Source organism: Hevea brasiliensis, chromosome 14, assembly GCF_030052815.1.
Source record: "Hevea brasiliensis isolate MT/VB/25A 57/8 chromosome 14, ASM3005281v1, whole genome shotgun sequence".
NCBI classification, from domain to species: Eukaryota; Viridiplantae; Streptophyta; class Magnoliopsida; order Malpighiales; family Euphorbiaceae; genus Hevea; species Hevea brasiliensis.
The window spans coordinates 42,876,464-42,895,873 of NC_079506.1; the positions used below are offsets into that span (position 1 = coordinate 42,876,464).

Sequence of the window (19,410 nt, forward strand, 5' to 3'; positions counted from 1 at the left end):
GAGCTGATCAAATTGAGCATTTATCATGCTTAGGGCAACCACTTCCAAGACCCCTGCTGTTCTCCTTGCATTTCCTCTTTCATTTGACCACTCATAATTATGATATACAACCCTCTCTAGAAGTTTGAGTACTTGTGTCATTGTTTTCTCCATTAGGTCACCTTCTACAGCTGAATTTACTGTGCTCCTTGTAGAGGGTAGTAACCCATTATAGAAATTTTGCACTAGTAGCCAATCCTCTATGCCATGGTGTGGACATTCCCTCTGCAGATCCTTATATCTTTCCCATGCATCATAGAGTGACTCACCTTCCTTTTGTCTGAAGGTGTTGAGCTCAACCCCAGTCTTACAGTTTTTGCAGGTGGGAAATACCTTGCTAGAAAAGCTTGTGAGAGGTTTTCCCAAGTGGTGAACGTTCCAGCTGGTTGAGAAAGTAACCACTTCCTTGCTTTGTCTTGAAGGGAGAATGGGAATGCTCTGAGTGTTATGGCTTGATCAGAAACTCCATTCATCTTGAATGTGTCACGTAGAGCAAGAAAGCACTAGAGGTGATAGTGTGGATCTTCTGTTGGTGAACCTCCGAAATGGGTTTGTTGAATCATTTGAAGCTATGCTGGTTTTAACTCAAAGTTGTTAGCTTTCACTGTGGGTCTTGTGACACTGGCCTGAAATCCTTGGACAGATGGAGCTCCATAGTCTCTTAAGAGTCTTGGTCTATCATTATTATCGGCCATGGTAGGAATTTTAGGATCTTCTTGATCGTGCTCTTGGGTGTTTCCTTTCCCTCCTAATGGCTCTCAGAGTTCTGTCTATCTCTGGATCATAATCCAAGATTTCTTCTACTGGCCTTGTTCTGGTCATATACTAGGTCAGGCACCTGAGAGAAAAGAAAAGAAATAAAACAAATCAAATAAAATTAGATAACAAATGTAATTGCCTAAATCATCTAAATTGCCTATCGCTTGATATTACAAAAGCCAAAATCCCCGACAACGATGCAAAAAACTTGTTTCGCTAGTTTTATAACCCCGCAAGTGCATGGATCGCTAACAAGTAATAAAGTAATGAGTAAAGTATCATTCCCATGAGAAATTTGATTAGTAAGTACCAATCTACACAATAATTTTGACTGTTTAAGCTATCGAATACTGAGGGAATAAAGGTTATTTATTTTAAACACTAGAATGATAAACTTAAAATGAAATAATCTATTTTGAAACAATTCTAGAATTAAGATTTCACACTTGAATCTTACAATGGATGTTATCTTGTTTATTTACTGGATTGAGAATCGTTTGCCTTGATGGAAATTAGTCCTAAGGTATCCTAAGTCCTCTCTCAAGGCACCTACGGTGTATTTTAATTAAGTTAAACCCGACTTTCATGGCGATCAAATTAATTAAAACCCTTTAAGGTCTTTGACCAATTTTGAAATTCCATAAAGGCATCACCCTATGTCTAGGTTAGAATTCCTAGGTTTAAAATCTTGATTTTCTAATATTGATCTTCACCTTTCAGTCCTTCAATTAATATCTATAATCAATACTAAGTGAGTACTAACACATAGCATGCATTAAGATCACAAGAAATTAAATCAAGGAACAAATCTGAAATCCAATAAATAAAACTTAATGTTTATACATAATAATGATTATAAGCATTACTCTCCCAATTCCAGAATATGAAAACTACTCATTCATGGTGAGTTCAGCAAACATCATGATAAAAAAAGTAAAGATAGTGAAAAGAAATCGTCTAAAAGAAATAAAACAATAAAAATTCATTTAAGGAAATGGAATGAAAGAATTGAAGAGGGCTTGCAGCTTTGATCTTGTAGAACTTTGGCTGGAAAACTCCTCTTGATACTGATATTCTTCTCCTCAAGACGGCTGGTGAGAGTGTAAAGGCGAATCCTCTTTGAATCTCTTAAAAAGTGCTGTAAAAATATTGTTTCTTGGATGTTTTCTTCTTCTATTTATAATGGTTGTTCTAGGGTTAGGTCATTTTGAGTCCAAAAAGCTTTAGGAGTCTGATTTGAATCAGTAAATAAGAGTGGGAATTCGGGTTAGAAAATTGGCTGCCGCATGGTACACGGCCCGTGTGTCACTACACGGCCCCAGGCTGTGTAACTTACTAGAGCGGAATGGTAGAGTCTTGCATTTGCATAGAGACTTACATGGGTCTATGTTGGCTACATGGGCCTGCTTACACAGGCCGTGTACTTTTGTTCCTCCATTAGCTCTCTTGCTTTCTTCTGGCAAAAAGTTACACGGGTCTGTGGCTTTGCTTACATGGCTCATGTACTTTGTATCAGTAGTAATTATGAGTCTTTTGACCTCTCCAAGCTTCGCTTTGCACTCCTATGCTCTGTGACTTCACCAAAACACCTAAAATGATGCAGAAAACATAGAATTAAGAGCTTGATAATAGAATTATAAAAACTAATAAAAACAACTACTATGCATGAGATTACTTACCTAAATGCCATGAGATAGTACACAAATGTGCTTAAAAATATCTATGCAATTCAAATGTATCATCTGTATATGGTAGTTCTGCAAAGCTCGATGGGTTGCGTTCTGAGACAACATGATGACACTAGAAGGAAAGAAAGAGCCATTTACTATTTAAGCAAGAAATTCAATGAATGCAAGTCAAGATACTAATTCCCCGAAAAAAACCTGTTTTGCGTTGGCTTGGACGGTTAATCGACTCAAACATTACATGTTGAATCATAAAACATGGCTCATCTCTAGAATAGATCCAATCAATTATGTATTTGAAAGCCCATTCATACCTAGAAGATTAGCAAAATGGCAGGTCTTGAAGGAACGGAAGCGTGAAAAACACAAGATTATACCATTGAATTCAAAAATTTTCACCTAGGGTCACAAGCACCATGCAAGATTTATTTTTATCTATTTGATTTCAATGATAAACAACATATTAAAACTCTTTTAATATGTTTTTGGATCTGTATTTGCCATTTAAGATTTTAAAATTAATCAGATTAATTTTAGAACCCTAGATTAAATCAAGAACGATTACACTAACCTCTTGATGTGCTGTCTGCGCCTTTGAGATCGTCTTGAGGACACGGATGTTGTCCCTCTAGCTTGTCCACACCAAGAACACCTATGGCAGCCCTTGAACAGCTTCTAAAGCCTTTTCTATTAATTAGAAATTCAAGTTCTGCCTTTTAAGAGATTAGAGATGCAAACAGGACACTAGAAACAATTTCTAGTGTTCTTAATTCAAGAGATTGATGGCTAATCTCTTTGAATTGATGAGAGATGAAGAGAAATAGCTGGAGAGGCTCAAAGTGGCGTGACATATGAGAGGAGAGGCTGCTGGTTATGTTTTCCATTCATAACCACACTTAAATAGCTAGGTTAACACATTAAACCCTAGCCACATGTCACCTTTTGATTAGCTCTAGGTTTAAGTGACCCAATCACATTGTGCCAAGTGTCAAACCTATATTTAATCTTGATTTTAATCATCTTACATGATTAAAAAATATTTGGCAAGCTTATGTGTTATGCCATGTGTCACCATCTCATGGTGCCACGTGTCACACTGAAAAATGACCAAAATGCCCTCGTGTCTTAATTTTGAGTTCTTAACCCAAAATAATTATTTTCTTCTTCTAATTAATTTATATCAAATATAAATTAATTAATTAATCTCTATTAATTAATTTCTCATTAATTAAATTCATATTTAAACACTTTAAATATAAATTTAACTTATATTATACATCCAATAATCTAGATTTGGTTTCAAGTCATGCTAGGGATTTTGCAATTTTATTGCAAACCAAATCTATTTAATTAATCAATTAAACTCTTTAATTAATTAATTAAATCATATTTAAAAAGGTGATAACTTGTGTATGTGTGTGACTTACTAGGCTCATCACTAATTGGCAATGAGACATGATATCAACTCTTAATATCATCAGAACTCTTTCTTACCATAAATGATTTCTCTAAATCATTTTATGAACCTCATAGACCATGGTTAACACCTAGCATAGCATGCCATGGCCACCCAATTAGTAATAAGATTTACCTTAAATGAACCTATAATCATATGTTACCATGCACTAGAATCTCTCTGTTACAAAATCCCAACTCAAGCTGGAGTCATGGTTTATGTCAAACTCCATTTGCTATGAATATTATGTTCTCTTTTAATTCCAGTTCTTGATTAAAAGATTTTTCTCATCAGAAACTCTTTTCTGAATAAATCTATCTGTCTGCCAGAACTTGAAACATCAAGAACAATTAAATGAACATAGGATTTTATCTCTATTTACTTAGTGGAACAGATTCCTTCTTGATGAACAACTACCTCCATATATAACTAGCAGAGCCAACACATGCCCATATACCCATACATAGTACAAGTATGAAAGCAGATCAAACTCAAACTACCTATATACAAGATAATCGTGCTATCTCGTGTCTAAAGATTATATGCATCGATATGATTTATGACAAAACATTGACAAGAGTAAACTCCATGTGCTTGTCATAAGTGTCACCGTTCGCCTACTTATCATGTATAAGTGCCTATCATGTTTGTTATATGGCATGAGACTCACCATTCCATCTTATTTATATCTCATATAAATAACTTGGGAACAAACATGAATACAATCTTTCCGATAAGTCATGTCCTTATTATGAAGTATCCTCGATTGTGAACCTATTTATGATACTTTGTGCTAGAAATATTGTCACTCATATTCTTAACAACTTAAGAATAATATTTCTAACAAAATATCAATGGACCTTTTCTATTACACATAAATATATTATGTAAACGGAAAAGTGGAAATGCCTTTTATTAATAAAATTATGTACAAGATACATACTAAATGATATGCTCTAGGGCATACTACTAACAATCTCCCACTAGCACTAGAGCCATTCATTACAATACCTTAGACCCATCTTCTCAAGATGTCACTAACTGAGCTTGTGACAAAGGCTTAGTGAATGGATCACTGAATTTTTCACCGATGTTATTTTTCTGCATGGCTATATCGCCTTTGCCCAACTATATGTCTGATAATGTGGTAGCGCCTTTCTATGTGTTTGGATTTCTGGTGAGACCTTGGTTCCTTAGCTCAGATGATCGCTCCATTGTTGTCACAGGTAATGGAACCCGACTCAATGGAAGGAACTGTAAGTTACATCACGAACTTCTTTATCCAAACAGCTTCCTTTGCGATCTCGATGCGAATATACTCACCTTAGTAGTGGAATCTGCAATGCGTGCTCGCTTGGAACTCTTCCAACCGATCGCACCTCCATTACAAATGAACACATATCCAGAGGTAGACTTTCTATCATCGATATCCGATTGGAAATCGAATCGTGATAACCATCAAATTGCAAGTCTCCACCTCCATAAATCAAGAATAAATCCTTAGTTCTTCTCAAGTACTTAAGGATATTCTTGACGACTATCCAGATGTTCCAAACTGGATTGGATTGATACCGCTAGTCAAACTAATAAAGATATGCGATATCCGGCCTAGTACACAACATTGCATACATTAAACTTCCAATAGCCGAAGAATATGGAATCCTGGCCATCTTATCTCTTTCTTCAGGTGTCTTTGGAGACATCTCTTTAGAAAGGTGGATACCATGTCTCACTGGTAACAATCCTCTCTTGGAATCAAGCATGTTAAACCTTTTTAACACCTTTTCCAAGTATAGACTTTGGGATAAACCAATTATTCTTTTCGCTCTATCTCTATAGATGCGAATCCCATGAATATAGGTTGCCTCCCCTAAGTCTTTCATGGAGAATGTATTTGACAACCATACCTTTATAGTCGTCAACATACTGTATCATTACCCATCAACGAGATGTCATCCACATATAAGACAAGGAAAGTGATAGCACTGTCACTAACCTTCTTATATACACATGGCTCATCCTCATTTTTGATAAAACCAAAAGATTTAATGGCTTCATCAAAACGGATGTTCCAACTCCTCGAAGCTTGTTTCAACCCATAAATGGATCGCTTTAGCTTGTATACCTTGGAACCATCTTGGGATTCAAATCCCTTAGGTTGTTCCTTGAAAATGTTTTCTTCAATGTATCCATTGAGAAAAGTCGCTTTGACATCCATCCGCCAAATCTCATAATCATAGTATGCACTATTGCTAATAAAATCCTAATTGATTTAAGCATGGCAACAAAGCAGAAAGTCTCCCATAGTCTATTCCTTGCCTTTGGCGAAACCCTTTCGCTACTAGCCTTGCCTTATAGGTCTCTACCTTTCCATCGTAACCAATTTTCTTCTTGAAAACCCATTTGTTCCCTATAGGTACAATACCTTGGTGGGTCAACAAGATCCCAAACTTGATTCTTATACATGGAATCAATCTCGGATTTCATAGCATCAATCCATTTTGAAGAGTCTATATCTGATATAGCTTCTTCATAGGTAAGTGGATCATCTCCATGATCTACTTCTTCATGAGTAAACAACTCTTGTTCTTCTTCATGAAGAAAACCATATCTCACTGTGGGTGAGATACCCGGTTGTTCTACGAGGAACAGTGTAGATGTTTCATCAATGGGTATAGGTTGACTAGATGGATCTATATCCATCTAATGCTGGTTGGTCGAATTCCCCAATTCTAACTCTATTTGCCTTCCTTTGCCTCCTTCTTGAACAAATTTGTTCAAGAAATGGCATCTCTACTTATCACAACCTTTTGTGAAGTAGGCAAATAAAAATAATATCCAAAACTATCTTTTGGATATCCAACAAATCGACCTTTTCTCGATCCGTCTCCAATTTATCGGTGTTCACTTTTGATATAAGTGGACAACCCCAAATCTTAACATGCTTAAGACTTGGTTTTCTTCCATGCCATATCTCATAAGGTGTGGAAGAAACCGATTTTGATGGAATCCTATTCGAATATATAAAGTGATTCTAATGCAAATCCCCAAAGGAGATTGGCATATCGGTATAGCTCATCATACTACGTACCATATCCAATAGGGTACGATTTCTCCTTCAGATACACCATTCATTGTGGTGTTCTGGAGGAGTCACCGAGAAACAATGCCATGCTCTCTCAAGTATTCATCAAATTCAAGACTCAAATATTCACCTCCACGATCGATCGAAGAGCTTTAATATTTTTTCTGTTTGATTTTCTACTTGATTTAAATTCTTTGAACTTTTCAAAGGATTCATGTTTGTATTTCATCAAATACAAATACCCAAACATTGATTTATCATCAAAAAAGGTAATAAAATAATGAAAGCACCCTCTAGACATTTCTTTAAACGGACCACATACATCACTATGTATTAGTTCCAAAATATTTTCACTCTTAGCCCTTATCCAACAAAGGGTGATCTTGTCATTTTGCCTTGAAGGCAAGATTCACAAGTTGGAGTAGGCTCGAGCCCAATGAGGATAGAATCCCCATTTTCTCCAATTTTGCAATCCTATCTTCTCAACATGACATAACCTTAAGTGCCAAATATATTTTGAACTTGAGTTGGTTTTCACCATGGCATTGTATTCTTTTAGATTGCTATACTGCCGGAAACACTTTCTTCGCAATGGAAACACTTTCCTATTGGCAATGGAAACACTTTCCGAAACACTTTCCTTTGCCTTTATCGACTTTAGTCTTCCTTTTCTGCTTAGCTATTTTCTTAGAAGGACCAGAATCGAGGTTTCTTTTTCTTATTGCCCTTCTTCTTATTGGACTTTCCAGTAAGAAGATGCAACCAAAGCTACCTCTTTTCCTTTATTGCACGGCATATTCTTTTGGGCAATAACCAGCATGTTGAGTAATTCAGCTAAGGTGCATTCTGTTTAGTCATATGGAAATTTGTCACAAAATTCCCAAAAGACTCGTGAAGGGTGAAGGATCAAATCCGATTGTAGTTTGAAATACATGTTGAAGTCAAGATTTTCCAACCGCTCAATCACCGAATCATCTTGTGGACATGATCCCCAACATTCCCTCGGACATCCTCATACGGAATAACTGTCTAGATATCTCATACCTAGCATTCCTACTGTGCTCACCATACAACTCTTGTAGGTGAAGGAGGATCTCACTCGCACTATGCATGTTCTCATGTTGCTTCTGTAACTCATTACTCATAGAAGCAAGCATGTAACACTTAGCTCTCATATCATGCTCCTTCCACTTGTCCAAAGTTTCATGTTCCTCTTGTGTGGCCTCTGGAGGTAAGGGACCAGGAACATTTGAATATAGAACATATCCTATATGTTCAAGGTTCAGGACAAGTTTCAAATTTCTTAGACAATCGCATGATTAGGTCCTGTCAACCTGTTGTGATCAACTATCCTTGCAAGGATATTGGATGGTGGTGGTTGTTTTGTGCTCATTTTTATCGAAAATTAATCGCAGAAAATAACGATTAATTAGTAAATGTATCATGTAATTAACCAAAATGATTATGGTCTTTTAATCAAATTGGTCCTCCCACTAACTTAGCGAATCCTACACTTCCAAAGTAGAAAACGGAAATCCTAGTTGGATGGATTTCTAGTGGGTGATTGAATTCTTATAATTCTATTGATCATCCTCAGGTACATCCATTATTGGAATTACAATAAACTATAAGTGAGCAACTCCTTGCCCATCACATCTCTTGTGAGGTTCAATCCTTTTACTAGCCCCTAATGCTCAAAATCTCAGGTACATCCAATATTGACTTATCTTGCATTAGTTAAGTTGATCCCATTGAGCCAGTAATTATGCAAATAATTTTAATGTCCTCAGTACATCCAATATTGGCCACACAACCATTTACATATTTACAACATCTCATGCTTAACAATTATTCTTAAGAAAATCTCTTAAATTAATTGCATCTCATGCAACTATTTAAAATTTCTTAAAATAATTGCCCCAATGGAGGGCTTATGTTATAATTACTTTAATTATAGCATTTCCAACTTAATCATTTGGTTGGAAGATTTTATAGCCATCCTAATTACTATTAAGGTCTCACTTTGCACATTATCCATTTAGCATGCATATATCATATAATTGCATACATTCCCATACATCTCATGCATTCATGGATAAGCAGTAAATATGGTATGATCATGGACTTTCTAAGGGATTCAATTGAGCCACCAAGAATTGAATCGTGGCATTCTAGGTGCATTTCATTCATTCATTTTACAAGAGTTGCTGAAGGAGTACATAATCAACACTTGATATTGAATTCCTCCCACGTCCCACCAATGCTCTTGACCTCCTTGAACTTCTTGCAATCCAATATTACATAGTAATCCTTGGCATACCAAGCGAATTTACAAGAACTTAAATAAATGAAATTACAACCCAAAAATATTACAAACTTAATAATACATGCCCAAAATAAATTAAAATAAATTAATTAATTTACAATCCCAAAGAAACATAAAAGAAATAAATCCAATCACATTGGTCTTTTATAGTCCATGATCATCCATCATGCATATCACTATTTAACAATTAAATAAAACATACATTCTTAAATTAAATTGAATATCTCATATTCAACTTAAAATTCAGATTTGAATATGATTCAAATAAATTTAAAAATTCAGATTTGAATCTCATTCAAACAAATTTAAAAATTCAGATTTGAATCACATTCAAACAACTTCAAAAATTCAGATTTGAATCACATTCAAACATTTTTAAAAATCAGATTTGAATCACATTCAAATATTTTTAAAAAATCAGATCTGAATTTTATTGAATCAATTTTAAAAATCAGATTTAAATATGATTCAAACAACTTTAAAAATTCAGATTTGAATCTCATTCAAACAACTTTTAAAATTCAGATTTGAATCACATTCAAACATTTTTTAAAATTCTGATTTGAATCATAATTTAATTGTGTGATTAAAACAACTAATTAAACACTTTAATTAGTCAAAGAATAGGCCTTAGATCATACAACAATTGCAGAATTAAAAGCCAAACCTTGAATCACCCATGGAACAATTGTTGCAGCCACCAATGGTGGCTTCACCATGTGTGACGCCACATCTCATGATCCAACAAGCAATGAATCTCTTGATCTCATGATCAAACACACAATTAAATTATATAATCAACAATCAAAAAGGCAAAAATAGTGGATCAGATACCAATTGAAGGAACGGAAGCGTGAAAAACACAAGATTATACCATTGAATTCAAAAATTTTCACCTAGGGTCACAAGCACCATGCAAGATTTATTTTTATCTATTTGATTTCAATGATAAACAACATATTAAAACTCTTTTAATATGTTTTTGGATCTGTATTTGCCATTTAAGATTTTAAAATTAATCAGATTAATTTTAGAACCCTAGATTAAATCAAGAACGATTACACTAACCTCTTGATGTGTCTGCAAGGCTTTGAGATTCGTCTTGAGGACACGGATGTTGTCCCTCTAGCTTGTCCACACCAAGAACACCTATGGCAGCCCTTGAACAGCTTCTAAAGCCTTTTCTATTAATTAGAAATTCAAGTTCTGCCTTTTAAGAGATTAGAGATGCAAACAGGACACTAGAAACAATTTCTAGTGTTCTTAATTCAAGAGATTGATGGCTAATCTCTTTGAATTGATGAGAGATGAAGAGAAATAGCTGGAGAGGCTCAAAGTGGCGTGACATATGAGAGGAGAGGCTGCTGGTTATGTTTTCCATTCATAACCACACTTAAATAGCTAGGTTAACACATTAAACCCTAGCCACATGTCACCTTTTGATTAGCTCTAGGTTTAAGTGACCCAATCACATTGTGCCAAGTGTCAAACCTATATTTAATCTTGATTTTAATCATCTTACATGATTAAAAAAATATTTGGCAAGCTTATGTGTTATGCCATGTGTCACCATCTCATGGTGCCACGTGTCACACTGCAAAATGACCAAAATGCCCCTGTGTCTTAATTTTGAGTTCTTAACCCAAAATAATTATTTTCTTCTTCTAATTAATTTATATCAAATATAAATTAATTAATTAATCTCTATTAATTAATTTCTCATTAATTAAATTCATATTTAAACACTTTAAATATAAATTTAACTTATATTATACATCCAATAATCTAGATTTGGTTTCAAGTCATGCTAGGGACTTTGCAATTTTATTGCAAACCAAATCTATTTAATTAATCAATTAAACTCTTTAATTAATTAATTAAATCATATTTAAAAAGGTGATAACTTGTGTATGTGTGTGACTTACTAGGCTCATCACTAATTGGCAATGAGACATGATATCAACTCTTAATATCATCAGAACTCTTTCTTACCATAAATGATTTCTCTAAATCATTTTATGAACCTCATAGACCATGGTTAACACCTAGCATAGCATGCCATGGCCACCCAATTAGTAATAAGATTTACCTTAAATGAACCTATAATCATATGTTACCATGCACTAGAATCTCTCTTTTACAAAATCCCAACTCAAGCTGGAGTCATGGTTTATGTCAAACTCCATTTGCTATGAATATTATGTTCTCTTTTAATTCCAGTTCTTGATTAAAAGATTTTTCTCATCAGAAACTCTTTTCTGAATAAATCTATCTGTCCTGGCCAGGAACTTGAAACATCAAGAACAATTAAATGAACATAGGATTTTATCTCTATTTACTTAGAGGAACAGATTCCTTCTTGATCAACACCTACCTCCATATATAACTAGCAGGAGCCAACACATGCCCATATACCCATACATAGTACAAGTATGAAAGCGAGATCAAACTCAAACTACCTATATACAAGATAACTGTGCTATCTCGTGTCTAAAGATTATATGCATCGATATGATTTATGACAAAACATTGACAAGAGTAAACTCCATGTGCTTGTCATAAGTGTCACGTTGCCTACTTATCATGTATAAGTGCCTATCATGTTTGTTATATGGCATGAGACTCACCATTCCATCTTATTTATATCTCATATAAATAACTTGGGAACAAACATGAATACAATCTTTCTGGATAAGTCATGTCCTTATTATGAAGTATCCTCGATTGTGAACCTATTTATGATACTTTGTGCTAGAAATATTGTCACTCATATTCTTAACAACTTAAGAATAATATTTCTAACAAAATATCAATGGACCTTTTCTATTACACATAAATATATTATGTAAACGGAAAAGTGGAAATGCCTTTTATTAATAAAATTATGTACAAGATACATACTAAATGATATGCTCTAGGGCATACTACTAACAGGTCTTACTTTCTCAATATGACATAGTCTATATAACAAGAAAGGCAGTAAAAGGGAGTGTGATAGCTGATCTCCTAGCTAAAAACCCAATCAATGATTACGAGGCCTTGGATGTTGAATTCCCAGACAAATATATTAACACAGTAGGCGATGATGCTGAGGGTCCAAATGATATGTGGGAAATGTATTTTGATGGAGTGGTCAATTTAGTCAGTAATGGGATTGGAGCAGTATTGGTTACCCCAGATGGGAAACATTTCCCAATAGCTGTTAAAGTTGAGGTTCAACTGCACTAACAACGTAGTAGATTATGAAGCCTGCGTGAGTGGCTTACAGGCTGCCATTGAAATGAAGATAAAGAAATTAGAGGTGTATGGGGATTCAGCTCTGATCATTTACCAAGTCAAAGGGAAATGGCAAACTAAAGACCTAAAACTAATCCCATATCAAAAATATCTCCTTGAACTGATCAAGGAATTTGATAAGATTTCTTTCACTCACTTGAGCTGGGACAAAAACCAATTTGCTGATGCCTTAGCTACTTTAGCTGTGATGACTCAGATGGATGAAGGGTAGATAACGCAGTTTTTGCAAATGAAAGCAAGGAGTGAGCTAGCGTACTGCTTTATGATCGAAGAAGAAACAGATGGCAAATGCTGGTATCATGATGTCCAGGTATACATCAAAAATAGGGAATATCCTCCTAGTGCAAGCAGAAATGAAAGAAGAATGATCAGAAGATTAGCAATGGGTACTTCCCCAGTGGAGAAATCTTTTACAAGAGAAGCCCCAATGGTGAGTTATTGAGATGCGTGAATGCTAAAGAAGCAAGGATAATTCTATTTGAAACCCATGAAGGGAACTGTGCTACTCATAGCAATAGGTATATGATGGCAAAGCAGATCTTAAGGCAGGGTTACTTCTAGACCACTTTGGAAAATGACTGCATTGAGTACTTTCAGAAATGTCACAAATGCCAAATTTATGCTGATCAGATAAATGTCTCGCCTCATCAGCTCTAGAATCTCATCTCACCATGGCCTTCTGCAATGTGGGGTAATGATGTAATCGGTTTGATTAATCTAAAAGCATCCAATGGACACAAGTTCATTTTAGTGGCCATCAACTACTTTACTAAATGGGTTGAAGCTACCTCATATGCTCACATCACTCAAAACACCTTTCTAAAATTCCTTAAGAATAATATTATCTATCGGTATGGTCTTCCTAGAGAGATTGTCACTGATAATGCAAAGAATCTAAATGGTCCTAAGATTCAGACTTTGTGCGATTAGTACAAGATACGGCATCTCAATTCATCACCATACCGACCCCAGATGAATGGAGCTGTAGAAGCTGCCAATAAAAATCTCAAGAGGATAATTGGAAAAATGACAGTCACTTATAAAGATTGGCATGATATGCTTCCCTTTGCCCTTCATGCCTATTGAACTATGGTAAGAACATCGACCGGGGCAACTCTATATTCGCTGGTCTATGGGATGGAATCTATTTTGCCAATAGAGGTGGAAATTCCTTCCTTAAGGGTTTTAAAGGAGGCAGAACTAGATGAGACGGAATGGGTTCAATCAAGGTTAGATCAACTGAATTTGATGGATGAGAAAAGACTGACAATAGTATGCCATGGGCAGTTGTACCAAAGAAGAATGGCCAGAGCATTCGATAAGAACGTACGCCCACGTGAATTCCAATCAAGAGATATAGTTTTAAAGAAGATCCTCTCGAATCAAAGCGATTCTCGAGGCAAGTGGTCACCAACTTATGAAGGGTCTTATGTGGTTAAAAAAGCATTTTCTAGCGGTGCACTCATCTTAACTCACATGGATGGGGAAGAATTGCCAAGGACGGTGAATGTGGATGCTGTAAAAAGATATTATGCATATAAAAAAGGGGTGAGAGCGAAAACCCAAAAGGGTGCTCCTAGCAAAATGAGGGCAAGGAGGCGAAAACCCACAATGGCATTTTCTGCAAAATGAGCGAAGGGTGAAAATTTGAAAGGACACCCTGGAAAAGAGAACTAAAAAAAAAAAGAGGCTGGGAGTGAAAACTTGAAACGGCGAAGAAACAAGGAGGATCTCAAGATCAAGGGACAGTAAATTACACAGAATGCTTTTCAGAATGTCACTTGAAACGCTGGTAGTTGAGGGACTTGAAAGTTAACTGACGACATTTGTGAGATTTATCGCTATACTCTTAGCCATAAAATTGTACCTTTATTCTTTTTAATGATTATCTTCTTACGCCATGAATAAATTTGTGCATATCTCGTTTACTTTGGTTTTTGCGCTATTAATTTGTTGAAAGCTTTCTTATAAGATGAGAATCTAAACACAACTAACTTCATATACTTTATTTTGAGATTTACAGGAGGGCAAACAATCATCATGCAACTAGTGCATCCCAAAAGCGAAAACTTGCAAGGACGCTTCTTGCAAAGCAAGCAAAGGGTCCCAAAAAAAGAAAATAAATAAAAAAATAAAAAATAAATAAAAAAAAGAGGTTGGAGTGAAAACCCGAAAGGACACTCCTAGCAGGATGAGGGAAAGAAGGCGAAAACCCACAAGGGCCCTTTTTGCAAAATGAGCAAAGGGTGAAAATCCAGAACGACGCCCTGAAAAAGAGAGTAAAAAAAAAAACTAAGAGTGAGAACCCAAAAGGGCACTTCTAGTCAGAAATGGTGAAGGAGTAAGGAGGGAGCCAAAAGGGTGTTAGAGAAAATCATGGGCTAAGCCTTGAAACTCGTTCTGACCTTTTCCATCAATTGTTTATCTTCGGGATCTTGTTAAGTAACTTTTTCTGGAAGAACACTCTGCATCAGATTTGCTTTGTGAGCATTAAAGGTATATACACAAAACTTATTTACAATAGTTAGTTAAGTCGGCTTCAAGTTAATTTTAATTTTTAGCTTTTTATTTTCCTGTTATCAACCTCTGGATTTAAGATCTAAGTTGATTTTAAATTTTCTGCATTTATTTCTTGTTATCAGCCTCTAGATTCAAGATCTAAGTTGATTTTAATTTTCAGCACTTTAATTTCCTATTATCAACCTCTGGATTCAAGATTCAAGTTGATTTTAATTTTTAGCATTTAATTCTTGTTATCAACCTCTGGATTCAAGATCCAAGTTGATTTTAAATTTTTAACTTTTATTTCTTATTATCAACCTCTGGATTCAAGATCCAAGTTGATTTTAATTTTTAGCACTTTAATTTCCTGTTATCAAGCTCTGGATTCAAGATCCAAGTTGATTTTAAATTTTCAGCATTTATTTCCTGTTATCAATTTCTGGATTCAAGATCTATGTTGATTTTAATTTTCGGCACTTTAATTTCTTGTTATTAACCTCGGGATTTAAAATTCAAGTTGATTTTAATTTTCAGTAGTTAATTCTTGTTATCAACCTCTAGATTCAATATCCAAGTTGATTTTAAATTTTCAGCATTTATTTCATGTTATCAACCTCTGGATTCAAGATCCAAGTTGATTTTAATTTTCAGCACTTTAATTCTTATTATCAACCTCTGGATTCAAGATCCAAGTTGATTTTAATTTCCAGCATTTTAAATTTTCAGTTATCAACCTCTGGATTCAAGATCCAAGTAGAATTTAATTTTCAGCACTTTAGTTCTTATTATCAACATCTGGATTCAAGATCCAAGTTGATTTTAATTTTCAGCATTTTAACTTCTTGTTATCAACCTCTAGATTCAAGATCCAAGTTGATTTTAATTCTTATCATCAACCTTTGGGTTCAAAATCCAAGTTGATTTTTGTTAGTAGTATGCCCTAGAGCATATTATTTTGTATGTATCTTGTACATGTTTTATTAATAAAAGGCATTTTCACTTTTCCATTTACATAATATATTTATGTGTAATAGAAAAGGTCCATTGATATTTTGTTAGAAATTCTATTCTTAAGTTGTTAAGAATATGAGTGACAGTATTTCTAGCACAAAGTTTCATAAATTGGTTCACAATCGAGGATACTTCACAATAAGGACATGACTTATCCAGAAAGATTGTAATCATGTTTGTTCCCAAGTTATTTATATGAGATGTAAATAAGATGGAATGGTGAATCTCATGCTATATAACAAACATGATATGCACTTATACATGATAAGTAGGCCGAACCAGTGACATTTAGGACAAGCAAATGGATTTTATTCTTGTCAATGTATTGTCATAAATCATATCAATGCATATAATCATTAGACTTAAGATATCACAGTTATCTTGTATATAGGTGGTTTGAGTTTGATAATGCTTTCATACTTGTACTGTGTATGGGTATATGGGCATGTGTTGGCTCCTACTAGTTATATATGGAGGTAGGAGTTGATCAATATGGAATCTGTTACCCTAAGTGAATAGGGATAAAATCCTATGTTCATTTAATTGTTTTTGATGTTTCAAGTTCCTGGCTAAGATAGATAGATTTAATCAGAAAAGAGGTTCTGATGAGAAAATGTTTTTAATCAAGAACTGAAATTAAAAGAGAACATAATATTCATAGCAAATGGAGTTTGACATAAACCATGACTCCAGCTCGAATTGGGATTTTGTAATAGAGAGATTTTAGTGCATGGTAACATATGATTATAGGTTCATTTAAGTTAAACCTTATTAGTAATTGGGTGGCCATGGCATGCTATGCTAAGTGTTAACCATGGTCTATGAGGTGCACAAAATGATTTAGAAAAATCATTTATGGTAAAAAAGAGTTCTAATGATATTAAGAGTTAATATCATATCTCACTGCCAATTAGTGATGAGCCTAGTGAGTCACACACATACACAAGTAATCACCAAGTTAAATGTGATTTAATAAATTAATTAAAGAGTTTAATTGATTAATTAAATAGGTTTTGTTTGTAATTAGATTACAAAGTCCATAGCATGGCTTTAAGCTAAATTTAGGTTATTGGATGTATAGTATAAGTTAAATTTATATTTAAAGTGTTTAAATATGAATTTAATTATGAGAAATTAATTAATAGAAGAAGAGAAATAATTATTTTGGGTTGAGAACTCAAAATTAAGACACAGGGGTATTTTGGTCATTTCACAAGGTGACATGTGGCACCATGAGATGGTGACACATGGCACTACACATAAGCTTGCCAATTGTCTTTTAATCATGTAAGATGATCAAAGTCAAGATTAAATCTAAGTTTGACACTTGGCACAAATGTGATTGGGTCAATTAAACTAAGAGCCAATTAGAAGGTGATATGTGGCAAGGGTTTTAAGTGGTGACCTAGCTATATAATGTGTTGTTATGGAAGAGTAAAATAATAAGCTGATGTTCTTCATAGGTGCCGCCACCCTTGGAGTGCTCTTTCTCTCTTCTTCTTCATCTCTCATCAATTCAAAGAGAATTGCCAACATTTTCTTGAATTAAAAATACTAGAAATCATTTCTAGTGTGCTGTATGCATTTGTAACATCTCTAAAGGCAAAACCTGAATTTCTAATTGATTCAAAAGGCTTGAGAAGCTGTTCAAGGGGCTGCCATTTGTGATCTTAGTGTGGACAAGCTAGAGGGACAACATCTAGTGTCCTAGGCGCATCCCAAAGGTGCCAAACACAACTGTAGTGCATCAAAAGGTTAGTGCACTTGTTCTTGATCTAATCTAGGATTCTAATGAATTAATATGTTAATTCTAAAATCTTAAATGGCAAATATAGATCCAAAAACATATTAAAAGAGTTTTAATATGCTGTTTAACATTGAAATCAAATAGATAAACAATGAATCTTGCATGATGCATGACACCCTAGAAGAAAAATTTTGAATTCAATGATTTAAACTTATGTTTTTCATGCTTCCGCTCCTACAATTGGTATCAGAGCAACTATATTTGCCATTTAGATTGTTGATTATATGATTTAATTGCGTGATTTGATCATGAGATGATTGATTCATTGCTGGTTGCAGAGCAAAGGTGGCAGCTTGATGAAGAACACATTGGTGCGCATGGATTGATGCATTCAACCATGTGCATGGCTGTTTAGGCTTGTTTGTGGGCTTGGTTTCAAGGGCCATAATTAGGCCCATGACTAATTAAAGTGTTTAATTAGGAGTTTTAATCACACAATTAAATTTTGATTCAAATCTGAATTTTTAAATTTGTTTGAATGTGATTCAAATCTGAATTTTTAAATTTGTTTGAATGTGATTCAAATCTGATTTTTTAAATTTATTTGAATCATATTCAAATCTGGATTATTAAGTTGAATATGAGATATTCAATTTAATTTAAGTATGTACGTTTTATTTAATTGTTAAATAGTGATATGCATGATGGATGATCATGGACAATAAAAGACCAATGTGATTGGATTTATTTATTTTATGTTTCTTTGGGTTGTAAATCAATTAATTTATTTTAATTTATTTTGGGCATGTATTATAAAGGTTGTAATATTTTTTTTTTGTTGTAATTTAATTTATTTAGTTCTTGTAAATTCGCCTTGGTATGCCAAGAATTACTATGAAATTGGATTGCAAGAAGATCAAGGAGGTCAAGAGCATTGGTGGGACCAGTGGGAGGAATTCAAGATCAAGCGTTGATTATGTACTCCTTCAGCAACTCTTGTATTATGAATGAATGAAATACACCTAGGAATTTCCTGATTCAATTCTTGGTAGCTCAGAATTGAATCCCTTAGAAAGTCCATGATCATACCATATTTATTATTATCCATGAATGCATTAGATGTATGGAAATGTATGCAAGTATATGATATATGCATGCTAATTGGATAATGTAAAAAGTGAGACCATAATAGTAATTAGGACGACCACAAAATCTTCTAAACAAATGATTAAGTTGGAAATGGTATAATTAAAGTAATTATAACATGGCCCTCCATTTAGGCAATTATTTTAAGAAATTTTAAATACTTGCATATGATGCAATTAATTTAAGAGTGTTACACCTTACCCCTCTGCAAGGCATAACATGATCCCGTAGAATACCTAATAAACTACCAAACTTCATCTACTGATAACTCATTAAGTACCCACAAGGGATTTTAAAACCATTTTCTTACTCTTTGGAAGTGGTTAGCATTTTCTTACATTGAATAGAAGTTTAAAA

General features: G+C 34.3%; 1 pseudogene; it reads left to right on the top strand.

The window, feature by feature from the left end:
- Positions 1-241: 241 nt before the first annotated feature.
- Positions 242-336, top strand: LOC131173697 (small nucleolar RNA R71; annotated as a pseudogene).
- Positions 337-19,410: the final 19,074 nt, after the last annotated feature.